The sequence below is a fragment of the Diabrotica virgifera genome, chromosome 9 (assembly GCF_917563875.1).
Source record: "Diabrotica virgifera virgifera chromosome 9, PGI_DIABVI_V3a".
Taxonomy (NCBI): domain Eukaryota; kingdom Metazoa; phylum Arthropoda; class Insecta; order Coleoptera; family Chrysomelidae; genus Diabrotica; species Diabrotica virgifera.
In genome coordinates this window covers 211,910,159-211,925,693 of record NC_065451.1, presented here as the reverse complement: position 1 = coordinate 211,925,693, position 15,535 = coordinate 211,910,159, and the positions used below count along the sequence as shown (strand labels likewise).

At 31.0% G+C, this 15,535-nt stretch overlaps 1 protein-coding gene across 4 annotated transcripts in view; it reads right to left on the bottom strand.

The window, feature by feature from the left end:
- LOC114326104 (sideroflexin-3) overlaps positions 1-15,535 on the bottom strand; it is a 62,272-nt gene that overhangs the window by 31,666 nt on the left and 15,071 nt on the right. Inside the window, exon 1 of one of the 4 annotated variants that reach the window (XM_028274332.2) lies at positions 9,494-9,626. The exons of the other annotated variants lie outside the window; for them this stretch is intronic. The gene's annotated coding sequence lies outside the window, so the exon portion shown is untranslated. Of the gene's footprint in view, positions 1-9,493; positions 9,627-15,535 lie in introns of those variants that run through there. 4 annotated transcript variants of the gene reach the window in all.

Sequence of the window (15,535 nt, the reverse complement as noted above, 5' to 3'; positions counted from 1 at the left end):
CTACATAATCAGTATATGTAAATGTTTTTAGGTCTTTTTACGTCAATAATACAGTAGTGTAACTACTACTTATCTATGTATGTGTTAAATAGCAAATTACATTATATTATGTATGTGAATGAATACAGTAGCAGTAGGTAATTAATATAAAATGTATGCAATATGTAGATATGTAAATATTTTCTTATTAAAATGCATATAACAAAATTACTTATTTTTTCTTGAGAAATTATTGGTAATTATAGTTTTTTATTGTTAATCCGTGTGGTCATCCTTAATCCATTGGTTTAATGGAACTTTTATTGGCGGCAAGAAATGGATGAATTTAACAAAGCCAAAATTCACATCTTGCAAACAAGTAGGTAAATACTCTCTGGGTGAATTCTAAATAAACTGCTTCTAACAATTTTATAGCAGGCAACAGTGCATTTGTGTAGACAAATAAAAACTACTTTATGACCCTTGCATTTTTCGGCTAAATATCGAATTGGTAGGTACTCGTAACAAAGTAATAAATATTTATTACCCTAATAATATCTAATCCAGCACTACAGGCCTTGACGACTGACCATAATACCAAACATAATCTAAATTTTTAGTAAATTCTAAAAAAAAATATTCGTTGACCTGCAATATATGCTAATAAGCGGTATTATCTAATTAGAACCTATTCCAATAAAAGGATAAATTTATTAAGGAGTAAATGGAAACGTTTCGGGAACTTGAATTTATATTCCATGAACCGGGATATTCCTGTAACAGGGATTCTAATAAGCGGGTTCGACTGTACTTTAGAAATTCAAAAATAAACTGAATACAAAAAAGGGATTATACAGAGAGAGTCTGTAATTTGGAATAAATTCAATATCTCAAATACTAATTGTTTTTTTGAAAAATGCTCAGACCCGTCGATTAGTATTTCAAATTGTCCTTTTTGACATACAATAATAATGTATACAGGGTGTCCCAATTTAGAGATATGACGTCATCGTTGATTTTCTTAAATGGCAACACTGTCATTTTGATAGCTATTTTGATAGGGTGTGTAAAGTTATACGCAACTGCAAAATATCAAATTTTTATTCTCTACCATTTACAAGATAATAAAAAATAACAAAGTTATGTCTGTAATTTGGAATAAATTCAATAATTAAAATACTAATTGTTTTTTTGAAAAATGCTCAGACCCGTCGATTAGTATTTCAAATTGTCATTTTTGACATACAATAATAATGTATACATGGTGTCCCAATTTAGAGATATGACGTCATCGTTGATTTTCTTAAATGGCAACACTGTCATTTTGATAGCTATTTTGATAGGGTGTGTAAAGTTATACACAAGTGCAAAATTTCAAATTTTTATTTCCTACCATTTACAATATTTTACAAGATAATAAAAAATAACAAAGTTATGAAAAACAAGTAATCAAATAATAATTGAATTTAATTATTTCAATTAAGCAATACTCATAACTCATAATGTTGCCCTCAATTATTGTCAAATTGTCAATGGGCAACGTTATCAGCATTTGCTTAATTGAAATAATTAAATTCAATTATTATTTGATTACTTGTTTCTCATAACTTTGTTATTTTTTATTATCTTGTAAATGGTAGGGAATAAAAATGTGAAATTTTGCAGTTGTGTATAACTTTACACACCCTATCAAAATAGCTATCAAAATGACAGTATTGCCATTTAAGATAATCAACGATGACGTCATATCTCTAAATTGGGACGCCATGTATACATTATTATTGTATGTCAAAAATGACACTTTGAAATACTAATCGACAGGTTTGAGCATTTTTCAAAAAAACAATTAGTATTTTAATTATTGAATTTATTCCAAATTACACACATAACTTTGTTATTTTCTACTATATTTTAAATGGTAGAGAATAAAAATTTCATATTTTGCAGTTGTGTATAACTTTACACACCCTATCAAAATAGCTATCCAAATGACAGTGTTGCCATTTAAGAAAATCAACGATAACGTCATATCTTTAAATTGGGACACCCTGTATACATTATTATTGTAGGTATGCCAAAAAGGACAATTTGAAATACTAATCGACGGGTCTGAGCATTTTTCAAAAAAACAATGAGTATTTGAGATATTGAATTTATTCCAAATTACAGACTCTCTCTGTATAAAAAGTATCAACTCAGATAGCGCAGGTAATGACAACTTATCTTCGAACGGACCAATCATAGGGAAGCATCCTTGTAGGCCGCGCAGTAGACATCCATGTAAAACAAACTCATTTTATTTTAAAAAGCATCGATGTAAACCTCCTGGATGGTATCGCGCTAAACCTCCACCGCGACTTACCTGCTCTGTTCTATTCCATTCACTGCAATTTGTTTGTTTTACATGGATATCGATATCGACCGCGACCTCCACCTCCACCGCGACCCACTTGTTCTGTTCTTACCCTTAGAATCGTTCCAACCATCTGATTGTAGACCTCTATCTTCAATTAAACTATTTACTTTTTGTCTTTACAATCTTTTTTGTCTGCTAATTTTGCTGTGGTTGATGGAAGTTTATAGACTAAGAGCCGCTATAAGTGAAAATTCTTAATCATTTTAGGCACGACGGGACCCTATAACTTAAATAGTAGAACCTAAAAGAAAACGTTTGAACACTGTGCCGTCACTTTTCAGTGGCACATGCGTCTACAGTGGCGCATCAAACTTTCCACTTATGGACGGGATACATAAATTAAAAAATACCCTCCCTAATTACCAGAATTTAATTTTTTTCATTTTTTTAAGTTTTATGTGATTAAGACATAAGATTCATCGTCATTTTAACCCACCACCCCCTTCTCCCTGCCCCCACCATCAAAAACTTTATTTTTTGATTTTATTTTTTGGTGGGATGCAATCAATTTTAAAATTTCAAAAAATTTACACGCATAGTTAAGGATTTTATAAAACACGTCTATTTTTTATAGACCTGTAGGTTGAGTGTACATAACCTCAAAAAAATTAAAAAAATTTTTTTTTGAAAAAAAGTATATAACTTTTTTTTTGGGGAGAGCTGCAGATCTAATTTTTTCTTAGTCTTATGTATTTTATCAGACACTATATTTCTAATTTTTTTCAGATTTTTCTGTAACGTTGGTCACCTTCAAAAATCCAAAAAACTGTTTTTTAAGGGGGTTTTGGGGGGTTTGAACGTGTTTTTCTGATTTTTAAATATTCTAAAGAACTCAGTTACTTCAAGTTACATATAACCTATAAAAACAAAATTGATTTGATATACAGTGGAACCCCGATAAGTCGGCCCCCGATAACCCGGAAGTCCGGCTAACCCGGACCGATTTTCATCAGACAAAAATTTAACAAATAAACAATTTAACAATTTTATCAAATAAAAATGTATGTAGGTCAAATAATATTTGAGAGATAATGTGTATTTGTGTAATTTGAACACATATAAGTATGTATTACAACAGTAAAAATGATTCATGCACACGGCGGCAGGCAGAGCGACCGTCTCAGCTTATCGGAAAGAACAGGCACCTGTCTGTATTCCTTTTCCGTTATTTATGTCAAACTGTCTTAGCATTGTTTAAAATAGACGTGACTATTTAAAAATTCTTTTTTAAAACAATGGCCTTAGTCTGTTCTTAAATAACAACATTGTTTTAATCACTTCCGTTCTGTAATCGTGCTTCAGATTGTGTTTGCCTGATTTTTGTCTACGTAATGGTAACAAAACTGTAATGTTAACAAAACGTAAAAATGTTGTGACAATGGAAAAGAAACTAGAAACATTAGGTAGGATTGATAAAGGCGAATCTTTAAAATAAATTTATTGCAGCATCATAATATGATATTATGATACCATAGGTCTGGATCCCGCGTATGAAAAAAAAGTTGATTAATAGCAAGTTAAAAATTTGTTAATAGCTTAAGGGTGTCTAGTCGGATAAACTTTGATATATGAGAACACTGGAACAGGGGCAGTTTTAATTGTGGAACAGGTAAAAAATCTGGAACGGTCAGAACACGAAAATGGTACATTTGTTTTGTCCGACAGAACAGACATAAACTCTCCGAACAGAGATTAAACTCTCATGCAAAAATCAGACTGCTATTTATCACCTGTCATAATTCCTGTCATTTGACATATTCTACATGTTCCACTCATTAAAACGCCAATTTGGTGATAAATAGCAGTCTGATTTTTGCATGAGAGTTTAATCTCTGTTCGGAGAGTTTAAGTCTGTTCTGTCGGACAAAATACATGTGCCGTTTTCGTGGTCTGACCGTTCCAAATTTTTAGCCTGTTCCACAGTTAAAACTTCCCCTGTTCCAGTGTTCCCATATATTAATGTTTGTCCGACTAGACACCCTTAAGCTAATAACAAATTTTCAGCTTGCTATTTATCAACTTTTTTTTCGTACGCGGGATCCAGACCTACCATATTATGGTGTCGGTACATCTCTACAGTATGACTGAGTTTTTTACCAAGAAATGAACAAAACTCTACACTCTATACAACTATACGTAATTTAGATGTGTACTGTGCATATGTGTTTCATGTTTTTGTAATTATAATGGAGGTTATTTATTAATTTTTACTATATTCTCCGGCTAACCCGGATTTTCGATAACCCGGATCGGCCGCGGTCCCGATTAATCCGGGTTATCGAGGTTCCACTGTATTATGAAGTCTATAAAATAGGGAAAATCCCCCAAAACCCCCCAAAAAACAGTTTTTCTGATTTTTGAAGGTGGGGAGACTTACGGAAAAATCTGAAAAAAATTTAAAATATAGTGTTTAATAAAACACACAAGATTAAGAAAAAATTAGACCGGCAGCTATTCCTCAAAAAAAGTTATACGCTTTTATGAAAAAAAAATTCTTTTAATTTTTTGAGGTTATGTACACTCTTCCTATGGGTCTATAAAAAATAGGTTTTATAAAAGCCTCAACTATGCGTGTGAATTTTTTGAAATTTTAAAATTGATTGCATCCCACCAAAAAAAAATAAAAACGAAAAATGAAGTTTTTGATGGTGGGGGCAGGGGGAAGGGGGTGGTGGGTTAAAATCACGATGAATCCTATGTGTTAATCAAATAGAACTTAAAAAAATAAAAAAATATTAATTCTGTTAGTAAGTTCTGTTAACTTTTAATTTATTTATCCCGTCCATAAGTGGAAAGTTTGATGCGCCACTGTCGACGCATGTGCCACTGAAAAGTGACGGCACAGTGTTCAAACGTTTTCTTTTAGGTTCTACTATTTAAGTTATAGGGTCCCATCGTGCCTAAAATGATTAAGAAATTTCACCTATAGCGGCTCTTAGTCTATTATTGTAAGATTTATTTTGGTCATCGTTGATCATTCATCACTTCGACATGGCTATACCATTTTAGTTTTGTCCATTTCATAGTTTCCAAGATGCCCATGTGTATGCCGATACGCACTATGATTTCAATACTTCCTTTTATATCTTTCCTAGTGAGTTGACATCTTGTCTATCGGTATAAAGATTATTCAGGGAATAAGTAAAAAAAAGATCTGGTACTTCACGAGATGTACACCTTGAATAGTGAACTTGCATAAAACTTTAAATTCGAAAAAAATGTTATAAATCAAAATCACAACAGAACGTAATTTAAAACATGTATCAAAGATAAAAAAGTTTTGTTTGTCTTTCGTTTGGCCCCTAAAGACGATTAAAAATTCAACTTATACCAGCCAGCCCAAAACGCGTCGTGACGTCACGGGGTTATATGTTTACATTCGTAAACAAAATTGTATATAATTTTAAATTAGACATTATAAACGTCAGTAGAAAATACAGTTATGTGACGTTACAAGTGTTTTTGATCGTTTGAACTATTCATAGAAAACTTGTACTTTTACAAAATGGTTTTATTTTTCATAGTAAACCTTCTTTCCTTTCCTTCAAAAACTGTATCAAACTCCAATCTCAACAAACTGGTATATATTATTACAATGACATACGATAAATGTCATTAGAATATAAATATTTTTCCTTTATTACGCGAAGACGAGCTGGCCAAATACCCAAGTAGGTGGAGGCCAATAAACTAAAGAAGAAGAAGAAGAATATACCTAAATATAACCATAAACGGAACCATATAGTTAAACTCTGCGACATTACGGGTCGTTTGAACTATTTTAAGATACAGAAGACTTTAAATTTGTACTTCTAACTTATTATGAGTTTTTGAAGCGTGAAATTTTGGAAATCTCATTTTTATACAAAACTGAACATTATTATGTAATAAAAAAAAATGTGCAAGTTCCCTATTATGTGTTTAATCGTTGATGATTGAATACGTGTATTCAATCGACGGTTTAATATGAAAAATAATAAAGAGTTAATTTATTAATGTACACTTAAAATATATGTAAATATAGGTCAAATTAACTGCAATATGACTGTAACATAATTTTTTTAATAGTTCTTAACCTTTTTTATCATATTTACGGCTTCACAAGTCCAAAGATCAGATTGTTTTATATACGAATCACATTTAACTGTTTGACTAAACTAAAAATGACTATATTTATGTTTGTTTATGTCTAAATATTTTTAAATCGTCAACAAGAAAATAATGGTTTAAGAGAAGCGTTCGAAATTGTATTAAAGGAAATGAAGCAAATAAAGGATCAATAAAAAATAAGATAGCTATAATGAATAAAATTAAGACAGCTATGATGGTAACCAACGTTCTGAAGGACATATTACCTACATGAAGAAGATAATAAAAAGGCACAAAATTATTAATAAATAAGAAAAAATGCCGAAAAAAAAACACAAATTAAACCATACATAAAACATTGGAAACAAGCTGTTAGTTAGATAGATATTCATCATCATTCTCTTTGTTTTTATCCATATGCAGGGTCCGCTTCTCTAATTATATTTCTCCATAAGTTTCTATATTTGATTCATAGTATTATCAATTACCTTCTTAGACATACAGAGTGAGTTTTATGTATGGAAACACTCAATTATTTCAAAAACGGCTAACACGATTTTTATAGATTTTGGTAGGTATGGGTTTTCTAATGCGACCGATATTATAGTGCTAATTACATTGTTGTCATATTTTCCGTTTTTCTGGAAATCTAATGAACTTTCTTATTTCAAATGGAACACCCTGTATATTTTTTGTGTTTTGAAGTCCCTAAGAAATACTAATAATTTTTCATGTTATATGCCCTATACCTAAATACCATAATTTCGGAGTTATTGCTACATTTATTAAAAAAAAATTTAACAAATTATGAAAATCAATTTTTTTGACCCGGGTAAACACTATTTTAGGTTGTTTGGATCATGGGGAACAAGAAAGATCTTTTATAATTTTTCTCTAAAATTAATCGTTTCCGAGTTATAAACAATATAAAACTGAAAAAAATCGATGGATGACGATTTTCACGGTTCAAGAACACAAATAAACAATTTTATTTTTGAAACTGCGAAGTACCCAAATTCAACCTCAAGCCTTATTTTATCAGAAACCGATAAGTAATTGAAGATTGTTTCATTTTAAAACATTGTTATTTTAAATGTTAATGCAGCCCGATCGCCCGTCCTCTCATATGCACTTCATTAAAAATTAAAAATCAATGTTTTAGAATAAAAAGAGACAAAAAATCTTATGGTAAGCTATCAGAAGAAGAGTTGAGCTTGAATTTAGGTACTTTATAATTTCAAAAATTATATCTTTTACTTCTGTTTTAGAACCTTAAAGATCGTCATTATTCGATTTTTTTCAGTTTTAAATTGTTTATTACTCGAAAACGATTAACTTTAGAGAAAAATTACAAAAGATCTTTTTTGTTCCCAATGATCCAAAGAACCTAAAATAATATCCACCTGAGCCGAGAAAACTGATTTTTATAATTTGTTTAAATTAAAAAAAAAATTTTAATAAATGTAGCAACAGCTCCGAAATTATGGCATTTAGGTATAGGGAATATAACATGAAAAATAATGAGCATTCCTTAAGGACTTCAAAACGCAAAAAATATATAGGGTGTTTCATTTGAAATAAGAAAGTTCATTAGATTTGCAGAAAAACAAAAGATCTGACAACAATGTAATAAGCACTATTCTTTTTCTCATTATCATCTTTCAGTGCGTCACAGTTTTTCGATTTCTTTCTAACGTATTAAATTGTATATGACAGAAAAAAGGCACATCGGTGATTACTTTGGTAATTATTTCTAGTTCGGTGATTATTCTAGTTGTCGATAGATGGCGCCATAATAAAAAAATATTTTTTTTTAATTAGATAATAATATTACAAATATAATCTGTATAATTTATAAGACTCTATACAAATTAAAGAAAATACCATTTTATAAATGCAAGAAACACATTTGATTTGTTTTTATTCCAAATTGAAAATAAAATGTGACAACTGTCAGATTTAACTAAAATGTCATGTTAGAATAAATGTCATAAATGTGTATTATCACGGACCTACCCTTTTTCCTATCATTTGTTACGCACTGAAAAATGATCATGAAAAGGACAATATAATATCAAACGCATTAGAAAAGCCCTACCTACCAAAATCTATAAAAATCGTGCAAGCCGTTTTCGAGATAATTGAGTGTTTCCATACATAAAACTCACTCTGTATTCTTCTTAAGCGTTTCTCACTAAGTATTTTCTGGTCTTCCTCTCTTTCTGCTTCTAGGAGCTCTCAACTAAGCAATTATATGCCTCCTATTGCAGACGTAAAATAGTCACTGACTATTACATGATTAACTTCTTTTGTCGAGTCATGGCCTCCCCCAGCCTCCGCCTCTGAGTATCTCTGTCTCTGGCTGCTCTCTTCCAGTTATCCACCCTCAATATATCTTTAGTAGTTGTTGTCACTTCGTTTATCCACCTCTTTCTTCTTCTTTAAGTGTTCTATCATTATCCATTCTTATATGGTGATCATTTCAGCGCAATTTTCTTTCTTTGTAATATTGATACAATTCGTTGTTGAACCACTTGTGGTTGACAATGATTTTTGGTGGGAATAAGGTTCAACCAAGAGTACAAAGTTTACTTGTATTAATTTAAAGAAAACGAGGACGAAATATTATTCAACCAATCAAGAAAAATAATGAATATAGAAAAGAAAATAGAATAAAAGATACAAAGTTTAAAAGAAACATGCAGTACAAAAGATAACAACAAATAGAAATAATACAAATACCAATAAAAAAGACATAGAAAATATAATAAAACATTAAAAAAAACAACAAAATTTATCGAGTAGCAGAAATAATATCAGAAATGACAAATGCAGAAGGAGAGGCTCTTTAAGATATAAAACGAAATTTAAAAAAAAAATGGAAATCGGAAAATTATCTGAAGATTAAAGCTTTTGGGTCACGTTTCGATACAAAACTAAAAACAGTTTTATCTTATTTTCGGCCCAATATCACCCAGAAATCTTCTACTAAAACTACTCTTATCTCACCTTTGACTATTTCCAAATGGTTTTTATTTAAAAGGCGCTTATCACTAATTATTCAAAAATGTATATACGAGTACATAACTCTTGTTTGTGGTTTACATATTTCTACACTTATTATTCTGTATAGAAATTGGTATCTTTTTCGTTAAATTAGTTATCAAAGTTCGACCTTGCGGTTGTTTGAATATCCATAGGCGTGGAAACTGTCACATAATAAAAAATTACTAAAATCCTTTATAAAAGGTTTCTATATTTTATTAAAATCCCTAATAAATCGATAAAAAATTATACTAATCTCCCAGAAAATGTGTTGGAAGTCCTCATCTCACTGATTAATGATTCTTTTGAGAAAGGCAAATTTCCAGAGTGCCTAAAGACTGCCATCATCATTCCTCTTCATAAGGGTGGTGAAATATCTAATACCTGCAATTATAGACCTATTGCACTACTACCGGTACTCTCCAAAATTATTGAGAGACTCATAAAAGCCCGACTTATGTCCTTTCTCGTTGAAAACAACATTTTATCACAAAATCGGTTCGGCTTTTTAAATAATAAATGGACCACCGATACCATGTTTTCTGTACTACATGGGGTTTATCAAGCACTTAACAATAATCTTCACACTGCCACCGTTTTTTGTGACTACGCCAAAGATTTTGATTGTGTAAATCACAACATTTTGATAAAAAAACTAAATTTCTACGGAATTCGAGGTATTTCTTTGAGTTGGTTCCAATCTTACTTGGATGATAGGAAACAACTGGTTAGAGCAAATGATACACACTCTAGTCTCATTGTATGTGGGGTACCTCAAGGATCAGTATTGGATCCTCTATTTTTCCTTATCTTTATTAATGGCATCACTAGTTTAAAAATCGATGGAAAAATCTTTCTTTTTTTTTGCTGATGATACCATTATCACTTGGAGCAACTCAAATATTGCAACTCTTCATGCTACTATAACTTCTGATCTACTTACAATAAAAACCTGGTCTGACTCTAATTTACTCTCGTTTAACGTACATAAAACAGTAGCATTATCGTATAAAGGGGCTCTTCAACGCTTACCTCTTAATAACAGCCAGATCAGTACTGTTGATTCTGTAAAATTTCTTGGTATTTTTTTAGACAGAAACCTTAAATGGTCCCTCCATATTAATTTGTTAAGGAATAAACTATGTTCAGCTTGCTATGCTATAAGATCTGTTTCGAATGAACTCAATTTAGTATCTTCCAAAATAACATATTTTTCTTTGTTCGAGTCACATCTTCGTTATGGTCTTCCTTTTTGGGGTTCTGGTACAGCTGCCAGAAAGACCATATTATGCAGTAGAAGATACTGAGTTAAGACCTTTGGAAAACAGAAAAGAACAAGGTAGACAAAGACCAACCTATGATAAATCTATCATTATTTAAGTTTCCTAGTAACAATTTTTTTTTATTATCCGTTTACCTCCAAAGTCTTTCATTTGTGATTATTTTTGGCCACAATCTCCACTAAAGTGCAAATATTTGTTTATAGTCTAGTAAAATAAAATTACACTACATGTAAATCAAAATGTAAATTCGTACAGGTTGAAACAAATTTTATATCAAAGTTTAGGTGGGTACAAAAGATATTTTCAAAAAAGTATCCAAATCATAAATGGGGATCATTGTTTAAATAATTAAAAAGGGGTCATTTTTGCAAAAAAATTACTTTTTTAACTGCTGAAGTCATTCAATTACTAATGAAGGTCTACAGAATTATTTTCTGCAAAGTTTAAGGGTAAATATTTCACTAAATTAAATTTGACTCCCTATTTATTTAAATAATTATACATAAAACTTTAAAAACAAATTTGCAAAAAAACATTTTTAGCGTTTTAAATAAGCACTATAAAATATATTATTTTACTGGAGAAGTTGTGGTATGTTATCAGTATTAATTGAAAAAAAATGGTCCAAAAATATTTAATATTTTTTGAGATATTGAGTTTGTTTATTAAATGTTACTCTATTTTCAATTGCAAAAACGCGTTTGTTGCCAAAGAAATATTCACCTGTATTAAACCTTATTATTTTTATTTTTATGTATATTTTCGACAAATGTATAGACACATTCAAATTTCAATTAAACTTCCCCCTAAAATGACATTTGAAAATTATTCAAATTTGTTTTTTTAATAACGTCGCGGGGATTAAATCTTTTGAAATGCCGTTTCCATAATTGGGTTTCTGGGAATTTTTCACTAATTAACAAATTTTTTTGTCTTCTTTTCCTCTTCTTTTTTTTTTCTTGAAGTTATACTACTACGGGCCCTTTTAGGGTTAAGTTTCATTCTAGACCTAAAAATATTAAGATTGGTCTAAAATCACTTTAATAAAATGTGGCTACTTACTGAGTTACAGGGTGTTTTATTTAAAAATTTAAAAATTATTTTTACCAAGTACTTTCAAACTATTTGACGTATCCTTATCATACTTGGCAGAAAGTGTGAGTACTCTACAGTCTACTAAATTGTGATAAATAAAAGTTTCAATCTACTACCAGAGGCGTACGACAGGGAATAGTTAATGGTTAACCCTTCCCAAATTCTACGCCACTGAGGGAAATACTATTTTAGCGAAATTTTCTGATTCTCCAATACTTTTTGTGTAAATAATATACTCTTTACTGGTAACGATTAAGTCATTAGTTTTCGAGATATTGGACGTTTAAAATGAAACATAGTTATTTTGATTCATTAATAATTCATTCATTTTAAACTTCCAATATCTCGCAAACTGATGACTTTATCGATACCAATAAAATTATTTACATACAAAGTATTGGAGAATCTAAAAATTTCGCTAAAATAGTAATTCACTCAGTGGCGTAGAATTTGGGAAGGGTTAATCATTCACTATCCCCTGTCGTACGCCTCTGGCACTAGCTAGAAACGATTATTAATCACAATTTAGTAGGGTGTATAATAGCCACACTTTCTGCCAAATATGATAAGGATACGTCAAATAGTTTTAAATTACTTGGTAACAATAATTTTTAAATTTTTAAATAAAACACCCTGTAAATCAGTAAGTAGCAAGCGCGGCTCCTCCTTAGGGTCAATTGGTCAATGACCCCCCTAAAATAATCTCATAAAAATACCAATTTTATTAAAAATATCTTTTATCTAAAACTTCACTCTGAAATATAAAATTCTCTCTCAGCAGTCTGCATTGGCAAAACAAATATAATAGATATAATAACGTCGCGCCTCGCGCTATACACAAGCCCGTGGCTGGGCCGTATTTTAAATTGTCTATATACAGTTCTTATGGCTTATGGACAAATGCATGTAAAATAGAAAAGAGACGGCAGATAGCAATTTCGTGGGCGAGAGTGGGAGTGACCTTTCCGTCGTATACCTCTAGTAGAGTCGACGGCCTCACGTTTAGTTAGTTACCGTCTGCTGACCGCACTTCACGGCAGGTCTATATCGATCGCGGCGTATTTGCGTAATTTATTTTGTTTTGTTGGATTTTTTTGTGATTGTAACAAAAACAAGATGAGTGTTGTTGACGAAATAATTGCCTTAAAATCTGCTGGAACACTAAATTATGAACGGCGGCTTGAGAAAAAAGAAAGTGGTCGACCAAAACCAAACATGAATTTAAAACAAACAACAAAGGATAGGGGTAAGGACATTCAAAGATATTTTAAAGAATCAATGTACAATTTGTGTGATTGGATTTGTGGCTGCAGTGTGAGAAATGCATTTTTTTGCTATCCGTGTTTACTGTTTTCGAATGACGCTGTATGGGCGAAAAATGGAGTAACTGACATTAAGCATTTAAAAGTGAAAATTACAAAACATGCCTCTTCAACTACTCATATAAATTCATCAATGAGTTACGCAAGTTTAGGACGTGTTAACATAAGACAGCAACTTGATAGTGTATATCGTAAATCTGTGCATGACTTTAATGAATTGGTATCTAAAAATAGGTATATTTTAAACAAACTAATCGACTGTGTAAAATTTTGTGGAGTTTTCGAAATTGCATTGCGCGGTCATGACGAAAGTGACAGCTCCAATAATCGTGGAATTTTTCTGGGCCTTATCGATTTTGTTTCTGAACTGGATTTAATGTTTAAAGAACACATTGAAAAAAGTACAGTATTTAAAGGAACATCGAAAACAATTCAGAACGATATTTTAGAATCAATGTTAGCCATTGTGCATACTCATATCATGAAGGAGATTGGCCAGACAAATTTTGTGGCCATTCAAGTAGATGAGACCACAGACAGCTCCAATAAAACGCAGATGATTATCATATTGCGATATGTATTAACTGGTATTGTACATGAAAGATTTTGGAAATTTGTTAACCCCCTAGGTACTACAGCACAACATTTAACTAATGTAATATTGGAAGAACTTCAATTATTAAAAATTAATGAAGCACCTGAAAAATTGATTGCCCAAAGTTACGATGGTGCATCAGTCATGAGCGGTAAACTGGGAGGAGTACAAACAAAAATTAAAGAAATATACCCAAATGCACACTTCATTCACTGCTATGCCCATCAATTTAATCTTATCCTCCAAAAAGCGGCGAGTCAACACAAACCGATAAAAATATTTTTTGCAAATTTACACGGATTTTCGTCCTTTTTCGGCCGATCTCCAAAACGTACGATGGTTCTGGATAGAGTGGTTAAAGTAAGGCTACCTAAAGCTGCGCCTACTCGATGGGCTTTCAATACAAAATGTGTTGAAATTGTATACACTTATAAAGATGATTTAAAATCTTGCTTAGAGGAAATTATTGATGAGGAGCAAGATGGTAACAATATAAATCAAGCAACTGGTTTAAAAAGACATTTGGAAGATGAGCATTTTTTATTTTGGTTAAATTTTTTCCATAAAATAATGCCCCATGTTGATATATTGTTTAAACAATTGCAAATGCGAGACATTGATGTTATATCTGTCAAAAATTGTATCCTGTCTTTTAACAACAATATCCAAATAATTAGAAATACTATTTTGGAATCAGAAGTACCAAGCACATCAACAGCAAAAAAAAGAAAAACTACTGCAGAGGATCCAAAGCGACGAACTGCACTTGAAATTTGTGATATTATTATATCTGAAATAAATCACAGGTTTAGTTTCAATGATCATCTCATGATTTCACAGTTATTCTACATAGAGAAATTTGAAGCATACACTACCAACTTTCCGCAAAATATTTTAAAAATGGTGACGGCTAATTATCCCACAGTGAATATTTCCAAACTAAAATCGGAACTTGAAGTCTTATATTGTCGTGAGGATTTTCGCAATAGTGCTGGTGCAGTAGCCATACTTCAGCTTTTTATTAACATGAATTTGTCTGAAACATTTTCTGAAGCAGTGAAGTTATTAAATATTTTGTGCACACTCCCTATGACAACCGTGGAAAGTGAGAGATGTTTTTCTACTTTAAAAAGAGTAAAAACATTCCTGCGTAATACGATGGGACAACCTAGACTTAGTGCCTTGTCTATGCTGAGCATCGAGAAAACGCTTGTCAAGAGCATTCCAAATTTCAATGAGAAGGTCATAGACTATTTTGCAGAACTAAAGGATAGAAGAATTGACTTAAAATATAAAAATATTTAAAGTAAGTTTCGTTTTAATAAATTTACAATTTATTATACTATAAATATTCCTATCTATATATCAGTCAATAACCTGTTCATACCATTTTTCCTATATTTTTTAAAAGATTTACTCTAAAAAAAGACAAATTTAATTTTCGGAAAACTAGGGTAAATAGTATTGAGTTTTATCTAAGTCTGTATTTTTTATCTAAAATATAAATGCTAAAAGATCTTTTAAATACTTTAAAAAATCAACAGTTTGAAGTTTTCAAACCAAAATGACCCCCCTGAAGATTGACCCACGAGCCGCCGCTGGTAAGTAGCAACATTTTATTTAAGAGATTTTAGTTAAATCTTAATATTTTTAGGTAAAAAATCTACAGCTCACAGATTCAATATTCTTAATGAAATTTAACCCTAAAAGG